Genomic DNA, 25,546 nt, shown 5'->3' with positions numbered 1-25,546 from the left:
TTGTCAGTTTATCATACATAAACTTCACCAAAGCTGAGTAGTCCTCTATCCATAACCTACAGTATCCTAAGAGTCCCAGGAATTGTCTTATTTCCTTCTTATTACGGGGTAAAGGCATTCTAGTGATTCCCGCAATTCGTTCAGGGGTAATTCGTTTCTGTCCTTTACTTATCTGGTGTCCCAGATATATCACAGTTTTCTCAACAAACTGTAACTTGTTTCTGGACACTCGTAGACCCTTTTTCCCCAGATAATTCAAGAGTCTAATGGTCTCTCTCCTCATTTCTTGTTCCTTGGGTCCTGATAATAGTAAATCATCCACATACTGCATTAGTTGGGAATCATCAGATTGTAGATAGTCCATCAGGATTTGTTCTAGCATTTGTCCAAACAGGTTTGGAGATTCAGTGAACCCTTGGGGCAATACAGTCCACCGAAACTGTCTCCGTCTACCTGTCCATGGATTTTCCCATTCAAACGCAAACATATCTCTACTTTCCTCTTCTAACGGACAAGTCCAGAAGGCATCCTTCAAGTCGATAACACTAAACCACTCATGGTCTGGGGGAATCCGACTCATAATAGTATAGGGATTAGGCACCACTGGGTGGCGGGTCTGAACAATAGCATTCAAACTTCTTAGATCCTGAACTAGGCGATAGGATCCATCTGACTTTTTTACTGGGAGTATAGGGGTGTTATAAGGTGACATGCATTCTTCTAATAGTCCGTCTCGTATTAAAGTCTCAATTACCGGCTGTAGCCCTTTTCTCCCTTCCAAAGAAATAGGATACTGACGTTTCCTTACCGGCTGATGACCTGGTATTAATGTGACATGTAAAGGTGGGATGTCCAGACCTCCTCGATTTCCCTCCTTATACCAGACTCTCTCGTCAATCTGCCGTTCATCCTCTTCCTTTAAAGCGCAGAGGTGGACTCGCACTTCTCCGTCCACAGGGAGAGCACCCAAACCTAGGAGAGCCTGTAAGTCCCTTCCTAGGAGGTTAAATCCAGCCGAAGGTAATAACAAGAGGTCTTGTACCCCTTCTCTTTCTTCCAGTTTCACTGTTACTTGGGGAATTATTGATACCATTCTGGGAGCTCCTTCTATCCCAGAAATTGTCAAATTACTTTTTATAGGCTCAGTTCCGATTGGCACAGTTATTACACTACTTCGTTCCGCTCCTGTGTCCACCATAAACACCACCTCTTCTCCCTTGGGACCAATTTTTAGTTTTACCAGGGGTTCCCTCTTATATTTGGTCCCTAACATTTGGAACCCCTGACACCCCTAATCTTCTTCCATAAGTTCGAGGGCACGCAATTCCCTCTTGTATCGGGGGCATTCCCTCTTAAAGTGTCCTTCCTCATTGCAGTAATAGCATTTAACAAATCTCCGGGGTCTTCCCTCTCTTGGATATTTTGGATTGTTTAGAGGAAGGTTTTGTTTTCTTTCCCCTCTGGATTCAGCATTCATCTGTCGGATAGTCTGTACCATAACCTTTGTCGCCTTCTTTTGATCTTCTTCTTCTCTCTGCACATATACTTTTTGTGCCTTTTTTAACAGTTCACTTAGGGGTTTTTCACTCCAGTCCTCCTCCTTTTCTAGTTTCTTTCTAATGTCTTGCCATGATTTGGAAACAAATTCAATTCGAATAAGCTGTTCACCCATTGGTGTACTAGGGTCCACACCAGCATACTGTTGGACATTCTTTCTCACCCTCTCCAAAAAATCAGTAGGGGACTCGTCTTTCCCCTGGTGGTTCCCAAATGCCTTGGTAAAATTGTGACCCTTTGGCACAGCCTCCCGTATCCCTTTAATTGTCCACTCTCTATATTGTCTCATACTTGCCAATCCCTCGGGTGTTCGTTTGTCCCACCTGGGTTCATTTAAGGGATATTTTTGTTCATGGGGTCTAGGGTCCCCAGGTTGTTCATATTCCCACATGAGGAGGGCAGCCCGTCGAATCATCTGCCTCTCCTGGGGTGAAAATAATGTTCCCATTATTGCCTGCATCTCTTCCCACGTATATGTGTTTGGTCCCAAGAATTGGTCAAGCTGTTCAGCCAGTCCTATAGGATCTTCCAATAACTTTTTCATTTCTTTCTTAAATCCCCGCACCTCTGTACTAGTTAGGGGAACATTCACATATCCCGTTCCCCCTCCCGGTCCTCCCATAGGAACTTCTCTCAGGGGATTTAGGTTTATTGAAAACTTTGATGGTCCTGGACCAGTCTGGGATCTTGTCCAGGGTCGGTTTACCGGTGGAAGTTTAGGGTCCGACTCCCTTAATTCATCCTTTTTATCCCGGCCCCCTTCGGGGCAATCAGATTCATCACCTTTCCCCTCCGGTAATAAGCTTTCCTCGGGCGCAGTAGGCACCGGGGGAATATAAGGAGGGGGAAGGTTGTCCAGAGGTTCCCATTTCTTTTCTCCTGCCACTCTCAATTTAAAACATTCTGTTAAGGATCCTGGCCAGGGAACCCAACAAAATGCATATGCTGACTCTTCTTGATTCACCTTTGGTCTCGAATTTACATATATGTTTAATGCTTGTCTAACCCAATCCTCATCAGATCCAAATTTCGGCCACCAGACCGAGGAACCTTTAATAGGTTGTTTTGACCAAAGGAGACAATATTGGACCATCTTTTTCTTGTTTTTGTCCCGATATCTTTTACTATCCCAATTTTCAAACATTCTCCCCAAAGGGCTGTCAAGGGGTACTCCCAGGAATTGTCCTGAATTTTCAGACGAGCCCTTAGATTTTGATCCTCCCATTTTCCCACCTAGATCTGTTTATCGTTGCTGAGGACCCTCTCGCTCTGGACCCTACTCCCTTCCTCTCAGACGCCTCGTCGGAGGTGCTGTCCCTCCTTCGGTTACCGCTGAGGTTTTCCTGGGGTTGACCCCTCTCTTCTCGGCACTTCGTCGGAGGTGCTGTCCCTCCTTCGGTTACCGCCGAGGTTTCCCTGGGGTCTATCCTAGAGTCCCGCGACAGGGTTCTCACACAACGACAAAAGATCTATACTTAATCTATTCCGTTAGGTTTTTATCCAAACAGGTGTATCCCGTTACACCTGTTACCTAATCCCCACACCACAATCGTAAGTCGTCACTTACCGGTGTCTTCCCGGGGATTGAACCGTCACCCTTCTCCTCTCCGTCTTGTCGTGTCACCCTGTCCGGATACCACTCGCTCAAGCCGCCCGAAGCGACGAGCAAGGGACTAGGAGCCGCTGAACTCAGCGGGGTGCACCGCCTCCGATGTCCCTCTTCTCGCCTCCCCTCACGGCCGGAGTGTAGATCCCGGACGAGCCCCCATTTGTCAGAAATAAAACTTCTCACACATGAGTCTCTTTAAAACTGATGACACGACAAGCTTTATTTACAAGTCTGCAGAGTTGGACTTAACTGGCTTCTCACCAGTTAAGCCCCGATACATACAGTGCATTGATTTTTATACCTTTATTATTTGCCCTTCCCCTTCTTATTAATACTGTTTTAATTGGTTAGTATTACAAAAACATTCTAAGTATAACTGCATTATTAATTATCACGTTCGTTACGTACGCTGTGAACTCTACATTCACTGAATTCTGTTTCTCACACTTCTTATCAATCCTTTGTCTCCTGCATGTCTCTCACTATGACCATGAAAAGATAGGTTTAAAAAAACATATTCAGCAGCTCCTTCTGTCCTTGACTGCTAGTAAACTCTCTGTCCGTTCTGGCTTCCCTGTTTATGATTAATCATCACATTTTAACTTAAGTCTTTTTAACCTAAATTCTCTATATCACAGTGGCCATAAGTGTTTTGATGATGACCGGTTGTTATGTGATTATGAATGTTAATTGTAACATCATGATGTATTCGCCTATTCAAATTTATTTGTTCAAATTTATTTGAGATGTTTATTTATTTATTTATTTATTCAAATTATTCAAATGTTTATTTATTCAAATTTATTTGAGATGTTTATGAAACATCTCACTTGGAGGCTGCCTTGTCTCTTGACAACAATCAGGCATTCCCTGAGAAGAATATATCCTGAGTATTGTTTATCATCCATGGCTTGCTTTAAAATTACTTATAACCTCTGTAAAGTCAATATTTCATCAGTTTTGATTTGTTTTTTCCTTTCCTACACCTATCATTCACCTGCCTGTCTCCCAACTTCTCACCCTCCTCCTCTTGTCTGTCATCCTTTGTCTGTCTCTCCACATTGGACCACGACCTCTATCCACAATCAGTATTATTAAAGGGTTTTGATCCGAAATTAACATTTCCTTTCCCCTTCAATTATGTTGCTCGACCAGCTGAGTTCCTCTAGCAACATAAACCAGTGGAGATCAATTCAATCCTACCGTTTTTATGTTCAAGTTTGTGTGGGTCCTCCTTCCCTTGAGCCTTAAGTGGATGCAGGACTTAAGTAGGCTGCACTAGATTCATATAATGCGTTTGAGATATTTGTAGTCCTTAATGCTGGTGCACAAAACTTTGAACATTTAACTTTGGAACCTATCCTAAACATGCATAAAATGTATTCTTCCAATCCATTGGAATTCTTTAAAACATTCTTTTTCCAATTGAATTAGCAAATTTGTGAAACCAGCTACTATGATTCGTAGTTTAATTTTTTTGACTGTTATGTGAAATTACTCTCCATTGCTTGAGGATTACACATCAAGCTATATAAGATTCAAAGTAAAAGAAAATGCAGATGCTGGAGATCTTGAAATCAAGATTCCTTTTCTGTCTTGTACATAATACACAAAATGTGTTTACTTTTGTTTGCCATAAAGGCACTCAAAGAGGTGTTCCTACTAGCCCCATGCTCCCACCAGCAAGAGAAAGAGAGCAAAAGAAACTCCTTTCAGAGACACCTAATGCCTCCTGCACTCCCAGAACCTTCTTATCAACAACCTCTTGTTCCTTTCAGCACTGAACCCATGTTCTTAGTTCTGAACCTTCAATATGATCAAGATGCTGTCAGGGCCAGAGATCCTTCAGGAGCCCTGCTCCCCATTGGCACCTCATAAATCCTAGTCCGAATACATGGTCTACAGCAGCCCACAGACTATTGTGAGTCCTTGAGCTTCTGAGCCCCTTGCTGCCCTGCTTCTGTGGTCTCCTTCCCTGCAGGGTCTCCATCTCGGTAGGGGGAGGGGATAGTGTTCTGCTTTGTTGCCCTGCCACAGTTTGCTGATCCCCAGGAACCCACAACCCTCGTGGCCTGGGCTGTCAAACAATGGTGCTACCATTTTGGGCACAGACCTCCATAGCTTCACTAATGTTTTAAAAAAAACATTGCTAACCCCCTTTCTTTAGTTGTTTAAACCTGTACAGGATAGAGCCATCAGTTTATGGCTGGGCACGAGGACCCTGTGGAGGAGCACTGTGCCTCCACTCCCCACTCTCCTGAATCTGCATCAGTCACAGTGCCACCATTTTTATGAAAATAGGAACTGCTGCAATCAGTCTGCAGGTCAAGCAGCATCTGGAGAAAGAGAAAGTGCTTTAGGTGGATTAATCTCGCGTTTTGTCAGTGATACTCCTTCGCGGATCTCCTTTCTGCCTGTAATCAAGCAGGTGGCATCTGTGTCGATGTTTGTTTCAATGTATTGATTTCCAGTTTGCACTTTGTTATCATTTGGCAACAAACAGCATATATAGTTTTTAAGATTCACTTTTCATAATGTACTAGCCTATACTTTGTGGCTTACAGAATCCAATATTTGGGACAATGATGGCAATTGGCAGCAGCTTTTGCATAATGATTGAATCATATCCTTATTAATACCCCAACATCCTTTTAATTCAAAATAATAAAATTCCTGCTATCTGGGACCTATGGAAATTTGTAGATGCTGGATAAGTGTATATTCCGATTGTTTGAGACTTACCCGAACTAATACACCTGCATTAAGAATAAACAGTTTAAAAGATAAAAATACTATACTGTACTTACACTGAACAAACTTCACTTGCATGAATATATATAAGCCTTAAAGTTTTTTAACTTTATTTTCAGTCTCATTCTTTGAAAACATTTAACTGTCGCTGTATGTGCAGGTTCCTTCTCCTCCATGAAGGTGAACAATAACATTATAGATAATTAACCCTCCCCAACTTTACAGATAAAGCCAGGGATAAAGAGACACTTCAAGAGAGTCACCCCATTGGCAAGCAGCTTCAACCAGCAATGCCATTTTATTCAAACACGACTTTATTTAAACAGCTGCTACAATCGAAACATGACCAAGGCACTCCATTGGCTGAATATTTGCACCCATCTTCACCAAAAGTTTATGTGTTACTTTAGAGAACATTTACAATTTTAAACATGTATTTTTCACCTCTTATTTTATTCTTATTTTAAATTTTTAATATATTTTCCTTGTTTTTGTTTTGCTGGTTGCTTGAATTCTGGATAATGGGGATTTTACTGTATTTGGAGTTTACATCTTTGGCTTGGCTTCGCGGACGAAGATTTATGGAGGGGGTAAAAGTCCACGTCAGATGCAGGCTCGTTTGTGGCTGACAAGTCCGATGCGGGACAGGCAGACACGGTTGCAGCGGCTGCAGGGGAAAATTGGTTGGTTGGGGTTGGGTGTTGGGTTTTTCCTCCTTTGCCTTTTGTCAGTGAGGTGGGCTCTGCGGTCTTCTTCAAAGGAGGTTGCTGCCCGCCAAACTGTGAGGCGCCAAGATGCACGGTTTGAGGCGATATCAGCCCACTGGCGGTGGTCAATGTGGCAGGCACCAAGAGATTTCTTTAGGCAGTCCTTGTACCTTTTCTTTGGTGCACCTCTGTCACGGTGGCCAGTGGAGAGCTCGCCATATAACACGATCTTGGGAAGGCGATGGTCCTCCATTCTGGAGACGTGACCCACCCAGCGCAGCTGGATCTTCAGCAGCGTGGACTCGATGCTGTCGACCTCTGCCATCTCGAGTACTTCGACGTTAGGGATGAAAGCGCTCCAATGAATGTTGAGGATGGAGCAGAGACAACGCTGGTGGAAGCGTTCTAGGAGCCGTAGGTGATGCCGGTAGAGGACCCATGATTCGAAGCCGAACAGGAGTGTGGGTATGACAACGGCTCTGTATATGCTTATCTTTGTGAGGTTTTTCAGTTGGTTGTTTTTCCAGACTCTTTTGTGTAGTCTTCCAAAGGCGCTATTTGCCTTGGCGAGTCTGTTGTCTATCTCCAGTGTGAAAGCTCCTTAATCAGCAGACAGACATCAAATCGCATCAGGAATCACACAAATATCAAATCACATCCTCAGCATCAACTACACTTGATCTTAGCTTAAAGGCCGAGAAGCGATCTTACTCAGCGTCAAATCCAGGGACAAAATTGATAACGTTTTTGCGTGAGTGGAGGAACATGAAGGAAACAAAAGATTAAAAGGAAGGTATAAACTTTGCCGAACTATATAAATCTTTATAAATTTCTAAAGGACTGTGGGGAAGATGCAGCGGGAGAGAGAGCGCAATGGTGGATCTGCCCTCCTAGAATTCTATGTGGGAGAGAAATCCCCCCCATGAGTGCTCCATAAGTGTTCTGTGCATACTGCTCTTTCCCTGCTGCATGGAATTCTGGGAGGGCAGGTCCACCATCACTCTTTCCCATGGTTTTTAAAAATTGTGCGCTATTGCCGCTAGGACTTTCCCACAGTGGTCTGCACAACAACAGGGGCTGAAGGGCTCATAATTTTGTTTAAATATAGGAGCATAATACAGCGATCAGGATTTAGGGCAGGCCCACCATCGCTCGATATGTCACTCAGATGTCACTGAAGGCATAGGAGGATAGAATCTCCTATGCCCAGGGATGCTTTGTGATGAAGGTGAAAGGATGCAAAGAATCAGTTAACAGTGGTCCAGTGTGAAAGACAAAAACGGCTTCCTTAACCATTTCATTGAACGGCCAGTTTGAAAATGACTTTTTCTGGTGCTTGCCAATTAACAGCCTTCACCTCCTCATCTGGCTTCTATCCTTACACCCCTCCTTGATTCATTAATCACCAACTGTGCAACTCCTCCCAGCCTGTCCTTAGTATTACTAGCTATCTCCCCTCTCTACTTATTCTTGATGAAGGATCCAACTTGAAGCATCAACAATTTTTTTTTTCTCCCACTGATTCTACTTGACCAGCTAAGTTCCCATAGCAGACTTTTTAAAGTTTGCAGAAACAACTATGTATTAATCACCCCGCGGGGTGGGGAGGGAGTGTTGATCGGATTATCAAGGGGTCAAAAAATGCCGAGAGGTTGGGGGGGGGGGGGGGGGGTCGATAAATGCTAGGAGTCCATTGAACTTTTTGAGGTTGAAAGAATTGTAGAGCCCAAGTTCCCAGCTTGTGCCCAGGAGCACAAGGCGACTTCTTAGATGCAGAAGGCACCACACCCGATGTTGAGAATAGAGTCACTGTTGCCAGTGCAAGACTTGGACCCAGCTCTGTGTGACATCTTCCCAGTCAGAAGCAAAGGTTTTTTTTTAACTGTTATTATAATCACTTGGTTAATTTGCAGATTTGTTACTTGGTGATTAGGATGTTGTAACAAAGATTGGGTTTTTGCTGGGAGTCCCGGACACCATACATATGGGATGCGGTTTCCTTCACTAATGCATATGGAAACTGCCATCTACTTAATTATCTATTTATCTATTTATTTATTTATTGTATGTGCCTGAGGGCTCAAGGATTCCATGAAGGGATTGATGGACTAAAATATTTGGGGACCCCTGATCAAAACCTTCTCTACCTCTCACCCTTAATCCTCCATGTATTTTGCATCCTTGTGCATGTCTAAGAGTCTTTTTAAATATTCCTATTGTACCATGCATTTCCAGGCACCCACTACTCTCTGTTTTTTTTTTTAAAACCCTGATGTTTTCACTAAACTTTTCTCCCCTCACAGATGTCCTCTGGTATTTGCTATTGTTGCCCAAGGAAAAAGGTGTTGGCTGTCTACCATAATCATGTAGACCTCTATTAAGTCACTTTACATACTTCGCTCCAAAAAGAAAAGCCCAAGCTGTTAATCTTGCCTCATAAGACACGTTCTCCAATCGAGGCAACATCCTCAGAAATTTCTGCACTCTCTCCAAAGCTTCTACATCCTTTCTGTAATGAAGTGACCAGAACTGAACACAATATTCCAAGCATGGAAGTTTTATAGAGCCACAACATTACTTCACAGATCTTGAACTCAATCCCCAGACTAATGAAGGACAGCATACAATAAGCCATCTTAACTACCCTGTCAACCTCTGTGGCAACCTTGAGCAATCTATGGACTTGGACACAGTTAAGAATCCTACCATTAACCTTGTACCCCAACTTCATGTTCAACCTTCCAAAATGCCTTCAATTATCCAGATTGAATTCCATCTGCCAGATCTCCACCCAACTCTGCAACCTGTCTATCCTGTTGAAATTACATCATCCTTCTACACTATCTGCAATACCTCAAATCTTCGTGTCATCTGTATACTTACTTGACCCATCTTCAAAGCACTGATCCCTGCAAAATTCACTAGTCATTGACCTCCAGGCAGTCTGACCTTTTGAAAATGATGTTGATTGAGATTTAAATATTGCCTCCACTTCTCTATATATATATATATATAAAAGAAAAATGGAATGGTATCTTGCATTCATCAAAGAGGACAGGCAACAGCTCAGTTGAATGTCTCATCTGAAAGTTGAGCAGCATTCCTGTGGTTCTCGGGAGTGTCAGTTCAGATTGTGCTTAGGACTCTGGAGTGCGACAAATAAAAATGTTATGTCTTAGAGGCATATGTGATCCAATGACACCACAGTTGACACTGAAGTGTATACTGTAACTAAACAAAGCAACTATTTTGCTCATAGATTCTATTAAACACAATAAACTCTGTTTCTTATGAGGTGTACCAGAGCAATTCCCTGCTCCTGGGATCTTCAATGTCCCCTCTAACTACTAGAGTAAGTGAAGTAATACTTATTCCAAAGATGAAATCTGTCTCATGAATGCAAAAAGTAGGGCAGCACAGAGAGTGGAGCTGCAGCCTCTCAGCTGCCAGGGACCCATGTTCAATCCTGGTCACAAGTAATGTCCATATGGAATATGCACACTGTCCTGTGTCTTTACAAGTTGTGGCTTGGTGCTCTGGTTTCCTCCCATATCCTGAAGTAGTGTGGGTTGGCACATTAAATTTCCTGCAGTGTGTATAATCTATAGGGAGTTGATGGGGAGAAGAAAATAGGATTAGTGTAGGATTGGCAGGTGTGCTTCTTGGTCAACCTGGACTTGGTGGGACAATCAACTTGTTTCCGAGCTCTCTGACCATTGGAGTAGAAGTAGACTAGTTATCTTTCAGTAACATCATGACTGATCCAATTACCACCACACTCACACCCTTTCTCAGTAATCTTCACAGTGATAATATGATAGTGCAGGTGTATCACACTGGGACATTTGTCTAAATTATGTGCTTACTTCCCAGGGTGGGGTTTATTTCCAAAGGGGTCAGATATAAAATTGAAAGCACCATTATTTAAGAGAACCATGTATAAATATATCAAATAGCAAGAAAAACTGATGCTCAGCAATCTTCTAATCGAGTGATTCAGAACATATGTTGTGCAACCTATATAAACCTACTCCTCATCACTCTAACTCTTCCCTCCGTCAAAGCCCATAATTTTCCATTTCTATTACACTCATGTGCCTAAGAGACTTTCATTGTCCCTTATAGTACCAGTGTCCACCACCATCCCGGCAATGCATTCCAGGTACCCACCATTTTCTGTGGGGGAAAAAAAAAAACAAACTTCCATTCACCTAAAACTGATGTCCTCTGATTCTGTCCATTGCTATCCTGCGCAAAAAAAAGGGACTGACTGTCCACCCTGTCTGTGCCCCTCATAATCTTTTACAGCTCCTGTCAAATATCCTCTGCACTCTCACATCCTTTATATAATGAGGTTCAAAACTGAACATAATACTCCAAGTGTGGACTAACCAGATTTTTATGGGGCTGCAAAATTACCTCTCAGCTCTTGAACTCAATCCCCGATTAATGAAATGCACAAAAGTGCTGGAGAAACTCAGCAGGGAATGCACCATCTATAAGAAGCAAAGGGTAACCAACATTTCGGGCCTCAGTCTTTCCTCGATGAAAGGCTCAGTCTGGAAACATTAATACAGCCATTTCCTGACATTCTGACTAAACAGTTGGATCTCGAAATGGATGCAAGTCAGACGTATGTTGGCATATAGAAGTTGTCCAGGGTTTAATACAATAATGGTTTAATCCAGCATGAAAATTTTCTTGAATAACGTGTGGTTACTGAGTGGCAACTGAGAGAGATGCTATGATGTACACAATGCCAGGATATCATCTGATATCGGTTAGCACTGGTAACGTACGACCAAGCGTAATTTTAATATTTACATTTTTTTTCTTTTTAAATTTACAGTTTTTTTGGTCATATGTGCAAATGGTCGTAAGTTGCATAAGTTGTAAGTAGGGGAGAGGCTGTAATCCTTTGCTTCCTATAGATGCTGCATGACCACCTGTGTTTCTCCAGCACTTTTGTGTATCACACTACAATCACAGCATTTGCAAACTTTCCTGTTTAACCCTGACTAATAAAGGCCAGCTCACCAAACACCTTCTTAACCACCATTGCTATATCAACTTTTTCTTCTAATCTTAAGTGATCTGTAAACTTTATCTACAAATTTAAACTGTGTTTGCAGATGTCTTGCCCTCATTTCATTTTGCTGCATTATCTATTAAATAAATACAATGTCCTTAGAGTATTTTTAGCACACATTTCTGGGAATGACAATATAAATGCTCCAATTTTTGAAGCAGACCCAATGATAATTTTTAGAGAATATTTATAATTTCAGATTAGTATATTGATCTATGTATTTTTACATATTTCTGTAATTTATATTGATATTTCTGTCAAATCTTTTTTGCAAGCCTTTTTAATCCTGAAGACAATTCTTTATTGGTGTTTGGGATCTGGGCATCGCTGGCAAGGCTAGTATTTATTACCCATACTTACTCAGAAGAATGATGGTGGGCCAGCTTCCTGAACTTGTACTGTTTTTCTGCTGAAGGTATTCTGACAGTGCTATTGGGTAGGGAGTTCCGCGATTTAGATACAGTATCTATAAAAGACTAGTGATTCCAAGTTAGGATGGCATACAACTTGGAAGGGAATATGCAAGAGCTCATGTCTCCATGCACCAGTTGATCTTGCCTTTCTTTTTTTAAATTTTTTTTATTTTTCACACTATAAACCATATTGACCAAGATACATACAGACATTTTTCTTCTTAAATATATACAGTGTTTTCTCCCCCTTTTACCACCTCCCTTCCCTCCCTCCCTCACTCCCTTTCCCATTTATTTAAAGTTCAATATATAAGATACATTAAACCCGTTAAACAATGTTGTCACTTGATAAAAATAAACAAGAAATTTTACTGACTCAGTTCTTTTCATTATCTTCTCCTTCTGTCATTTTAGGTGGTTGAAGTCCCTGCTAGGATTTCTCTATTATGTTTCATGTATGGCTCCCATATTTGTTAGAATATTGTAATGTAGGAGAAGGCCACTCCGATTATAAAACCTACGACCCAAAGACCTCGCTGCCACGTCCCAGCTTGCTTGGCCACGACACACGAACCATGGGTGTAAAGGGTGGGGCCAGTACTGCGCACACTGCACTCCACCTAAAAGCTCCTTTGCGCAGGCCCGAGAACAGGTCCACGTCCTCCCCCCTCCACGTCCTCCCCCTCCACGTCCTCCCCCTCCACGTCCTCCCCCTCCACGTCCTCCCCCTCCACGTCCTCCCCCTCCACGTCCTCCCCCTCCACGTCCTCCCCCTCCACGTCCTCCCCCTCCACGTCCTCCCCCTCCACGTCCTCCCCCTCCACGTCCTCCCCCTCCACGTCCTCCCCCTCCACGTCCTCCCCCTCCACGTCCTCCCCCTCCACGTCCTCCCCCTCCACGTCCTCCCCCTCCACGTCCTCCCCCTCCACGTCCTCCCCCTCCACGTCCTCCCCCTCCACGTCCTCCCCCTCCACGTCCTCCCCCTCCACGTCCTCCCCCTCCACGTCCTCCCCCTCCACGTCCTCCCCCTCCACGTCCTCCCCCTCCACGTCCTCCCCCTCCACGTCCTCCCCCTCCACGTCCTCCCCCTCCACGTCCTCCCCCTCCACGTCCTCCCCCTCCACGTCCTCCCCCTCCACGTCCTCCCCCTCCACGTCCTCCCCCTCCACGTCCTCCCCCTCCACGTCCTCCCCCTCCACGTCCTCCCCCTCCACGTCCTCCCCCTCCACGTCCTCCCCCTCCACGTCCTCCCCCTCCACGTCCTCCCCCTCCACGTCCTCCCCCTCCACGTCCTCCCCCTCCACGTCCTCCCCTCCACGTCCTCCCCCTCCACGTCCTCCCCCTCCACGTCCTCCCCCTCCACGTCCTCCCCCTCCACGTCCTCCCCCTCCACGTCCTCCCCCTCCACGTCCTCCCCCTCCACGTCCTCCCCCTCCACGTCCTCCCCCTCCACGTCCTCCCCCTCCACGTCCTCCCCCTCCACGTCCTCCCCCTCCACGTCCTCCCCCTCCACGTCCTCCCCCTCCACGTCCTCCCCCTCCACGTCCTCCCCCTCCACGTCCTCCCCCTCCACGTCCTCCCCCTCCACGTCCTCCCCCTCCACGTCCTCCCCCTCCACGTCCTCCCCCTCCACGTCCTCCCCCTCCACGTCCTCCCCCTCCACGTCCTCCCCCTCCACGTCCTCCCCCTCCACGTCCTCCCCCTCCACGTCCTCCCCCTCCACGTCCTCCCCCTCCACGTCCTCCCCCTCCACGTCCTCCCCCTCCACGTCCTCCCCCTCCACGTCCTCCCCCTCCACGTCCTCCCCCTCCACGTCCTCCCCCTCCACGTCCTCCCCCTCCACGTCCTCCCCCTCCACGTCCTCCCCCTCCACGTCCTCCCCCTCCACGTCCTCCCCCTCCACGTCCTCCCCCTCCACGTCCTCCCCCTCCACGTCCTCCCCCTCCACGTCCTCCCCCTCCACGTCCTCCCCCTCCACGTCCTCCCCCTCCACGTCCTCCCCCTCCACGTCCTCCCCCTCCACGTCCTCCCCCTCCACGTCCTCCCCCTCCACGTCCTCCCCCTCCACGTCCTCCCCCTCCACGTCCTCCCCCTCCACGTCCTCCCCCTCCACGTCCTCCCCCTCCACGTCCTCCCCCTCCACGTCCTCCCCCTCCACGTCCTCCCCCTCCACGTCCTCCCCCTCCACGTCCTCCCCCTCCACGTCCTCCCCCTCCACGTCCTCCCCCTCCACGTCCTCCCCCTCCACGTCCTCCCCCTCCACGTCCTCCCCCTCCACGTCCTCCCCCTCCACGTCCTCCCCCTCCACGTCCTCCCCCTCCACGTCCTCCCCCTCCACGTCCTCCCCCTCCACGTCCTCCCCCTCCACGTCCTCCCCCTCCACGTCCTCCCCCTCCACGTCCTCCCCCTCCACGTCCTCCCCCTCCACGTCCTCCCCCTCCACGTCCTCCCCCTCCACGTCCTCCCCCTCCACGTCCTCCCCCTCCACGTCCTCCCCCTCCACGTCCTCCCCCTCCACGTCCTCCCCCTCCACGTCCTCCCCCTCCACGTCCTCCCCCTCCACGTCCTCCCCCTCCACGTCCTCCCCCTCCACGTCCTCCCCCTCCACGTCCTCCCCCTCCACGTCCTCCCCCTCCACGTCCTCCCCCTCCACGTCCTCCCCCTCCACGTCCTCCCCCTCCACGTCCTCCCCCTCCACGTCCTCCCCCTCCACGTCCTCCCCCTCCACGTCCTCCCCCTCCACGTCCTCCCCCTCCACGTCCTCCCCCTCCACGTCCTCCCCCTCCACGTCCTCCCCCTCCACGTCCTCCCCCTCCACGTCCTCCCCCTCCACGTCCTCCCCCTCCACGTCCTCCCCCTCCACGTCCTCCCCCTCCACGTCCTCCCCCTCCACGTCCTCCCCCTCCACGTCCTCCCCCTCCACGTCCTCCCCCTCCACGTCCTCCCCCTCCACGTCCTCCCCCTCCACGTCCTCCCCCTCCACGTCCTCCCCCTCCACGTCCTCCCCCTCCACGTCCTCCCCCTCCACGTCCTCCCCCTCCACGTCCTCCCCCTCCACGTCCTCCCCCTCCACGTCCTCCCCCTCCACGTCCTCCCCCTCCACGTCCTCCCCCTCCACGTCCTCCCCCTCCACGTCCTCCCCCTCCACGTCCTCCCCCTCCACGTCCTCCCCCTCCACGTCCTCCCCCTCCACGTCCTCCCCCTCCACGTCCTCCCCCTCCACGTCCTCCCCCTCCACGTCCTCCCCCTCCACGTCCTCCCCCTCCACGTCCTCCCCCTCCACGTCCTCCCCCTCCACGTCCTCCCCCTCCACGTCCTCCCCCTCCACGTCCTCCCCCTCCACGTCCTCCCCCTCCACGTCCTCCCCCTCCACGTCCTCCCCCTCCACGTCCTCCCCCTCCACGTCCTCCCCCTCCACGTCCTCCCCCTCCACGTCCTCCCCCTCCACGTCCTCCCCCTCCACGTCCTCCCCCTCCACGTCCTCCCCCTCCACGTCCTCCCCCTCCACGTCCTCCCCCTCCACGTCCTCCCCCTCCACGTCCTCCCCCTCCACGTCCTCCCCCTCCACGTCCTCCCCCTCCACGTCCTCCCCCTCCACGTCCTCCCCCTCCACGTCCTCCCCCTCCACGTCCTCCCCCTCCACGTCCTCCCCCTCCACGTCCTCCCCCTCCACGTCCTCCCCCTCCACGTCCTCCCCCTCCACGTCCTCCCCCTCCACGTCCTCCCCCTCCACGTCCTCCCCCTCCACGTCCTCCCCCTCCACGTCCTCCCCCTCCACGTCCTCCCCCTCCACGTCCTCCCCCTCCACGTCCTCCCCCTCCACGTCCTCCCCCTCCACGTCCTCCCCCTCCACGTCCTCCCCCTCCACGTCCTCCCCCTCCACGTCCTCCCCCTCCACGTCCTCCCCCTCCACGTCCTCCCCCTCCACGTCCTCCCCCTCCACGTCCTCCCCCTCCACGTCCTCGTCCTCAAAAGATGCTCACAAACTCAAGGTAGCATGCTGGAACATCAGAACCATGCTAGACAAGGCTGACAGCCACCGACCTGAACGTCGGTCTGCCCTCATTGCACATGAACTCCTCAGACTTGACATCGATATAGCTGCTCTCAGTGAAGTCCGCCTGGCAGATGTAGGCAGCCTCCAAGAATGCGGCATGGGCTACACACTCTACTGGTCTGGCAAGCCTTTGGATGAACGACGCCTATCTGGTGTAGGCTTCATGGTCAAGAACTCCATTGCCTCCAAACTCGAAAACCTTCCGACAGGCCACTCGGACCGGATCATGTCCATGCGACTCCCCCTTCAAAACAAGCGTCGCATCACCCTCATCAGTGTCTATGCTCCAACCCTCCAGGCGGAACCAGCAGAAAAGGACAAGTTCTACACTGACCTGCGCAACCTCATTCAACGCACCCCTACAGCCGACAAGGTTGTCATCCTTGGCGATTTCAACGCTCGCATCGGCAAAGACTCAGAAACCTGGCCAGGAATCCTGGGCAAGCATGGTGTTAGCAAGTGCAACGACAATGGGCGCCTCCTGTGGGAGCTCTGCGCAGAACAGCAGCTTGTCATTACAAACACCCTTTTTCAGCAGAGCCTTAAGACTACCTGGATGCATCCCCGATCCAAACACTGGCACCTCCTGGACTACGTCCTGGTGTGAGAGACAAACGAGATGTGCTCCACACCAGGGTCATGCCCAGTGCGGAATGCCACACTGACCACTGGCTGGTTCGCTGCAAGCTCAACCTTCACTTCAAGCCAAAGCCCAGGAACAGTAAAGCCCCCAGAAAGAGGTTCAATGTTGGAAACCTGCAGTCAGACGAAGTGAGAGGAAACTTCCAGGCAAACCTCAAAGCAAAGCTCGAGGATGCAATCCGCCTCACGGACTCGTCCCCTGAAACCCTCTGGGATCAGCTGAAGACTACCATACTGCAATCCACTGAAGAGGTACTGGGCTTCTCCTCCAGGAAAAACAAGGACTGGTTCGACGATAACAGCCAGGAAATCCAGGAGCTGCTGGCAAAGAAGCGAGCTGCCCACCAGGCTCACCTTACAAAGCCGTCCTATCCAGAGAAGAAACAAGCCTTCCGTCGCGCATGCAGCCATCTTCAGCGCAAACTCCGGGAGATCCAAAATGAGTGGTGGACTAGCCTCGCCAAGCGAACCCAGCTCAGCGCGGACATTGGTGACTTCAGGGGTTTCTACGAGGCTCTAAAGGCTGTGTACGGCCCCTCACCCCAAGTCCAAAGCCCGCTGCGCAGCTCAGACGGCAAAGTCCTCCTCAGCGACAAGATCTCCATCCTCAACCGATGGTCAGAACACTTCCAATCTCTTTTCAGTGCCAACCGCTCAGTCCAAGATTCCGCCCTGCTCCAGCTCCCTCAACAGCCCCTAAGGCTAGAGCTGGATGAGGTCCTCACCCAGGATGAGACATATAAGGCAATCAAACAACTGAAAAGTGGCAAAGCAGCAGGTATGGATGGAATCCCCCCAGAGGTCTGGAAGGCTGGCGGCAAAACTCTGCATGTCAAACTGCATGAGTTTTTCAAGCTTTGTTGGGACCAAGGAAAACTGCCTCAGGACCCTCGTGATGCCATCATCATCACCCTGTACAAAAACAAAGGCGAGAAATCAGACTGCTCAAACTACAGGGGAATCACGCTGCTCTCCATTGCAGGCAAAATCTTCGCTAGGATTCTCCTAAATAGAATAATACCTAGTGTCGCTGAGAATATTCTCCCAGAATCACAGTGCGGCTATTTTTTCTAATGGAATACATTTATTCATTTCTATATACCATTGTTGTACTCTCAAGTTGTCTTCTAATTTCCAGGTTGACATAATACATTTTTTTGCTACAGCTAGGGCTATCATAACATCCAAATCGAATCCAAATTCTTTGTTTCTTATATTACTTAGGAGGAAGATCTCTGGGTTTTTTGGTATATTGCTTTTTGTGATTTTATTTAATATCTGGTTTAGATCTTCCCAAAATTTTTCCACTTTCTCACATGTCCAAATTGAATGAATTGTTGTTCCCGTTTCCTTTTTACAGCGAAAACATCTGTCTGATACTGTTGGGTCCCATTTATTTAACTTTTGAGGTGTAATGTATAGCCTGTGTATCCAGTTATATTGTATCATGCGTAATCTCATGTTTATTGTATTTCTCATAGTTCCGGAGCATAGCTTCTCCCATGTTTCATTCTTTATCTTTATGTTTAGATCTTGTTCCCATTTTTGTTTAGGTTTACCGTTTGTTTCCTCATTCTCCTTTTCTTGCAGTTTGATGTCCATGTTTGTTACAAATTTTTTAATTATTGTGTCTGTAATCACATATTCAAAATTACTTCCTTCTGGTAACCTCAGACTGTTTCCCAATTTGTCTTTCAAGTAGGTTTTCAGTTGGTAGTATGCAAACATTGTATCATGAGTTATATTATATTTGTCCTTCATTTGTTCAAAGGATAATAATTTATTTCCTGAAAAACAATTTTCTATTCTTTTGATCCCTTTTCGCTCCCATTCTCTAAAGGAAAGGTTATCTGATGTGAAAGGGATTAACTGATTTTGTGTCAATATTAGTTTTGGTAGTTCGTAATTTGTTTTATTCCTTTCTACATGAATCTTCTTCCAAATGTTGAGCAGATGATGCAATACCGATGAATTCTTACGTTGCACCAATTTTTCATCCCATTTATATAGTATATGTTCAGGTATCTTCTCCCCTATTTTATCTAGTTCTAATCTGGTCCAATCTGGTTTTTGCCTTGTTTGATAAAAATCTGATAGGTATCTTAATTGTGCGGCTCTATTAATAATTGTTAAAGTTTGGTAGTTGTAAGCCTCCTTGTTTGTACCATTCTGTTATTTTATCTAGTGCTATCCTCGGTTTCCCCCCTTTCCATAAGAATTTCTTTATTATTTTCTTTAATTCCTTGAAGAATTTCTCTGTTAGGTGTATTGGTAATGACTGAAATAGGTATTGTCTCCTTGGTAAAATATTCATTTTAATACAGTTTATCCTTCCTATCAGTGTTAGTGGTAAGTCTTTCCAATGCTCTAAGTCGTCTTGTAATTTTTTTCATTAATGGATAGTAATTGAGTTTATATAGATGGCCAAGGTTTTTATTTAGTTGTATACCAAGGTATCGCATTGCTTGTGTTTGCCATCTAAATGGCGATTCTTTCTTAAACTTTGTGAAATCTGCATTATTCATTGGCATTGCTTCACTTTTATTTGCATTGATCTTGTACCCCGATACTTCTCCATATTCCTTCAATTTCCTATGTAATTCTTTTATTGATATTTCTGGTTCTGTTAAGTATATTATAACGTCATCTGCAAATAGACTGATTTTATATTCCTTCTCTTTTATTTTTATCCCTCTTATTTTATTTTCTGTTCTTATCAGTTCTGCTAGTGGTTCTATAGCTAACGCGAACGGTGAGGGAGATAGTGGGCATCCCTGCCTTGTTGATCTGCTTAAGTTAAATTGTTTTGATATATATCCATTTACTGTCACTTTGGCCAATGGCCCATTATATAATGCTTTAGTCCAATTAATATATTTCTCTGGTAGGCTGAATTTTTGTTGTACTTTGAATAGATAATTCCATTCTACTCTGTCAAAGGCCTTCTCTGCGTCTAAAGCAACCGCTACTGTTGGAGTTTTATTTCCTTCTACTGCATGAATTAAGTTAATAAATTTATAGGTATTGTCTGTTGTTCGTCTTTTTTTAATAAATCCAGTTTGGTCTAGATTTACTATTTTTGGAACATAGTCGGCCAATCTATTTGCTAATAGTTTAGCTATTATCTTATAATCTGTGTTAAGTAGAGATATTGGTCTATATGATGCTGGTGCAAGTGGATCTTTCCCTGTCTTTGGTATTACTGTAATTATTGCTGTTTTGCATGAATCTGGTATGCTTTGTGTTTTATCAATCTGGTTGATTACTTCCAGGAGGGGAGGAATTAATAAGTCTTTAAATGTTTTATAGAATTCTATTGGGAATCCATCCTCTCCTGCTGTTTTATTGTTCGGTAGTTTTTTAAATATCTCCTGTAATTCTTCTATTTCAAATGGTTTTATTAATTTATTTTGCTCCTCTGTTTGTAATTTCGGTAGTTCAATTTTAGTTAGAAATTCATCTATTTTGTCTTCTTTCCCTTCGTTTTCAGTTTGATATAGTTGCTCGTAGAATTCCCTGAAGTTTTCATTGATAATTCCGTTGGATTATATGTAATTTGTTTGTCCTTTTTCTTTAAAGCCAATACCATTCTTTTAGTTTGTTCTGTCTTAAGCTGCCACGCTAGAATTTTGTGCGTTTTTTTTTCCTAGCTCATAATATTTCTGTTTTGTCTTCATTATGTTCTTCTCCACCTTGTATGTTTGTAGTGTTTCATATTTTATTTTTTTATCTGCCAATTCTCTTCTTTTAGTTGTATCTTCCTTTATTGCTAATTCTTTTTCTATATTTGTTATTTCCCTTTCCAACTGTTCTGTTTCCCGATTGTAGTCCTTCTTCATCTTAGTTACATAACTTATTATTTGCCCTCTGATGAACGCTTTCATTGCGTCCCATAGTATAAACTTATCTTTCACTGATTCCGTATTTATTTCAAAGTACATTTTAATTTGTCGTTCAATGAATTCTCTAAAATCCTGTCTTTTAAGTAGTATGGAGTTTAATCTCCATCTATACATTCTTGGTGGGATGTCCTCTAGCTCTATTGCCAATAACAGGGGTGAGTGGTCCGATAATAGTCTAGCTTTACATTCCGTTTTCCTAACTCTCCCTTGAATGTGCGCTGATAACAGGAATAGGTCTATCCTTGAGTATGTTTTATGTCTACCCGAATAATATGAATATTCCTTTTCCTTTGGGTGTTGTTTCCTCCATATATCCAAAAGTTGCATTTCTTGCATCGATTTAATTATAAATTTAGTTACTTTGTTCTTTCTTTTAGTTTTTTTTCCAGTTTCATCCATGTTTGAGTCCAAATTAAAATCCCCTCCTATTAGTATGTTCCCTTGCGTATCTGCTATCTTCAAAAAGATATCTTGCATAAATTTATGTTCTTCTTCATTAGGTGAATATACATTAAGTAAATTCCAAAATTCTGACTATATCTGACATTTTATCATTACATATCTCCCTGCTGGATCTATTATTTCCTCTTCTATTTTGATTGGTACATTTTTATTGATTAATATAGCTACTCCTCTGGCTTTTGAATTATATGATGCTGCTGTTACATGTCCTATCCAATCTCTCTTTAATTTCTTGTGTTCCACTTCAGTTAGATGTGTTTCTTGTACGAATGCTATATCAATTTTTTCTTTTTTCAGTAAATTTAACAGTTTCTTCCTTTTGATTTGGTTATGTATTCCATTAATATTTGAAGTCATATAGTTCAACATAGCCATTTCATACTTTGTTTATCTTTCCTTTCCGTTTCCTCATCACCACCTTCCCTTCTTATCCATTTCTGCTTTCTTTTTTTGAACACATTATAAGACAACATTTCTAAAACAAAATATTTCCACTATTCTCATATCTAATATTCCTTTAACCCCAATAGTCCCTCCCCTTTCTGAGTTGCCCTTTGTCCCTTGTCGGGCAACCACATCTCCCCTCTCCATTTGGATTTGCGAATTCACTCGCAAGCGTCAACTGATTTCGCAGTGACTGTTATTCCCCCCCACCCAGCACCCCCCCAGAAAAGATTTGAATCTTCATATATAACAAAGGTCACTCTCTTAATTCCCTCCTTACTTCCTTTCTTCCCTTTCTTTCCCTACTTAGTTCTTACCTATATTCTATTTTATATATATATACATACACATATATATATATATATATATATATATATACATACACACATACATATAGTTTGTTGTCATTTTGTTCTTGTTACATCTCTTCATCTCTCTGTCTGTTTTGTAGTTGTTCTGCAAATTTTCGTGCTTCTTCCGGATCTGAGAATAGTTTGCTTTGCTGCCCCAGAATAACTATTTTAAGTACTGCTGGATATTTTAACATAAATTTATAACCTTTTTTCCATAGGGTCGTTTTTGCTGCATTGAACTCCTTCCTCTTCTTCAGGAGTTCAAAACTTATATCTGGATGGAAAAAATTGTTTTGACCCTTGTGTTTTTTTTGTCTTCTCTTATTTTTTTCATTGCCTTCTCCAATATATTTTCTCTTGTTGTATATCTTAGAAATTTTACTAGAATGGATCTTGGCTTTTGTTGTGGTTGTGGTTTAGGGGCTAATGTTCTGTGTGCCCTTTCTATTTCCATTTCTTCCTGTAAATCTGGTCTCCCTAGGACCCTGGGGATCCATTCTTTTATAAATTCTTTCATATTTTTGACTTCTTCATCTTCCTTAAGGCCCACTATCTTTATATTGTTTTTTCTATAATAATTTTCCATTATATCTATCTTCTGAGCTAACAGCTCCTGTGCCTCTAACTTTTTTATCAGATTCTTCTAGTTTCTTTTTTAAGTCATCTATTTCCATTTCAATGGCTGTTTCTCGTTCTTCCACCTTGTCTACTCTTTTTCCTATATCTGTCATGATCATCACTAATCTATTCACTTTTTCTTCTGTACTTTTTATTCTTCTTTTTATTTCATTGAATTCTTGAGACTGCCATTCTTTTACTGTTTCCATATATTCTTTAAAAAAAATATATCCATGTACTTGCCCTTCCCTTCATCTTCCATTTCTCTGTGTTCTTCCTCTTCTTCTTCTGAGTCCACTCCAGGATCTGTGTCCTTTACCTCTGTCTCTTCTGGTTTTTTAGTTGGGTTGTTTGTTTTATATTGTTGGGTAGTTTTGGTCTTCTTATTTTTATTAGAAATGTCTTGATGTTGGTCTTCTTCCTCTGGGTTGGTCATCTGTTGTTTCTTTGATTTCTTATTTTTATTCTCTTCCTTCTTGTTCTCGTTATTTTCTATGTTTTCCTCTTGCTGTTGTGTTGTAGTTGTCTATTTCAGCTGTGGAGATTTAGTCCTCAGCTGGTCCCCCCTCCTGTCAGTGTTATTTTTGTCTTGCGCAGTTGCACACTTTTGTTTGGCTCCGTGAGCCATATTTGTAGTCCCGAGTTCGGGGCTTCCACTGACCTCAGGGAGCGGGCTTCTCTCTCCACGGCGGGCCTCCTCGTACCGGTAAGGCCTTCACCTTCCTACTCCGATGTCCTTCCTTCTTCTTTTCTTCACGTTGTTTTTGATTTTTCTTTCTTCGCTGCCATTTTCTCCACACTTTTACTTTCACTTTGTTATGGTTTTTATGTTTGTACCTTTGTTTTTTCTCTATCTTTTTTTTACTTTTCTGGAGAGGGCTGGAGTTCTCCTACCGGCCACTACTCCATCACGTGACTCCTCGCCCTTGCCTTTCTTGATGGTAAAATTCATAGGTTTGGTTGAGTTACTGCTGTGCATTTTGTAAATTATATATGCTGCTGTGGCGGCTCACCACAAAGCAGGTGAACCAGCCCCACTTGTAAGCCATGTGGCGAGGCAGCCAGCCAAAATGGCGCCGTCGGGGGTTTCCTTTCCTTCCAGCTCGGGGCTCAGAAACCCATGCTTGGGAACCACGTGATACCTGATGATGTCAGTGCCCTCCAGCGTGGTTCTCAGCCAGGTCCGGGCTGGGAGTATAAATGAAGTGGGAGCCTCACCAGCCCAGCACCATTATTAACCGGGTGAGCCCCCAGCTGTCAGTCCTTGAGCTCCGTGCGCTGCCCGGCAAAAAACTGCGCCATGCGCCCACTCGGCCCACTACAGAATGTTCTATATCCGAGGCAGATTCTCGCAGATAAATCTGGAGCAGTATAGCCGCTGCTACAATTGGTGACTCTGACTGGTTCAAACATCTTTGAACTCATCATGAGTGAGCCTGGGATCAGCGCTATAGCCGTGAAACTACCTGAATTCTGGGTTCAGGAGCCAGAGACCTGGTTCGTCCATGCGGAGGCCCAGTTTCACCTCCTCCAGAATTCGACCGACACTACCAAATTCTACCATGTAGTCACTGCCTTGGACCAGGTCACCGCCGGACACGGACTGCACCTTGTTCAGCACCCACTCGCCGAGGACAATTTCGAGACCATCAGGCGAGTGCTTACCGGGTCCCTCGGATTATCCAGACACCAGCGTGCCGCTCGGGTGCTGCACCTCGACGCCCTGGGGGACAGATCCTCGATGGAACTGATGGACGAGATGCTCGCACTCATGGGTGAGCACACCGACTGCCCACTTTTTGAGCGCATCTTCCTTGACCATATGCCCGGGGAAATCCGCCCGCTGCTGGTTGAGGAGAGCTTCACTGTACCAAGGAAGGTCACCCAGAAAGCCCAAGAGCTATGGCTTGCACGATTCTTGGAAGGCTCAGTGGTCCAGCAGGTCATGAGGCATGGGGACGACCAAGCCAAGCCCGCCCCTAGTGCTGTGGTAGAGCACCCGACCCCTGCAGGGGCCCCCGAGCATAACCAAGGCCACAGCATCCGCTTCAGTGGTGGGGAGCCAAGGCTCGGAAGTGTCATCAGCCCTGCTCATTCCAGGGAAATGACCAGGGTGGCTGCTATTAATGGCTGCGGCGGCTGGCCAAGGACACAGCCTTCTCTACCTGCGGGACTCAGTCAGCGGCTGGCCGTTCCTCATTGACACTGGAGTCCAGATCAGCGTCATACCAGCCATGGCCGTTGAATCCAGAAACCGACCACGTGGACCTCCCCTCCGTGTGCCCAACGCAACGGTAATCCGGACGCATAGAGACAAGACAGTCCACTTCCAGATCAGCCAACAGAATTTCGCGTGAAGGTTCACCATCTCGTCCTTCCTAACTGCCATCCTGGGTGCAGGCTTCATCCTTGCACTCGGGCTTCTGGTGGACATTCGAAGTAGACACCTGGTGCACACCCGTACGTTCCAGGCTGTTTGCCTCGATGTCTCCCACTCAGAGCAACCGCAGATAGCCACGATCAGCACGCCCAAAGATGTTCCAGCAGATCCTGGATGAATTCCCGACACTCCTCAAGCCACAGTTATCTGCTGCCTCGCAGTACCATAGGGTGTTCCACCACATCCCGACCCAGGGCCCGCCGGTTCACGCCAAGGCACGCCGCCTCCTGCCTGACAAGCTCCAGGTAGCGAAGGAGGAGTTTTTGCACCTGTTGGAGCTGGGCATCATTTGGCGGACCTCGCCACTCCACCAGATTCCAAAAGCCTCCAGCGGCTGGCGTCCCTGTGGAGACCATCGAAGGCTCAATGAGACAACCATTCCTGACCGTTACCCCATCTCTCACATCCAGGACTTTATGGCCAACAAGGTCTTCTCCAAGGTTGACCTGTTGCGTGGATATCATCAGATATCACCAGATCCCGGTGCACCATGAGGACATAC

At 46.3% G+C, this 25,546-nt stretch overlaps 1 protein-coding gene across 1 annotated transcript in view; it reads left to right on the top strand.

Annotated features, from left to right (window-relative positions):
* LOC138736089 (protein spinster homolog 1-like) overlaps positions 1–25,546 on the top strand; it is a 374,628-nt gene that overhangs the window by 2,035 nt on the left and 347,047 nt on the right. The gene's annotated exons all lie outside the window — the stretch shown is intronic.

Source organism: Narcine bancroftii, chromosome 6 (genome assembly GCF_036971445.1).
Source record: "Narcine bancroftii isolate sNarBan1 chromosome 6, sNarBan1.hap1, whole genome shotgun sequence".
Lineage (NCBI taxonomy): Eukaryota > Metazoa > Chordata > Chondrichthyes > Torpediniformes > Narcinidae > Narcine > Narcine bancroftii.
The sequence above is the reverse complement of the archived record's forward strand: the minus strand, read 5'-3'. Positions and strand labels throughout refer to the sequence as shown.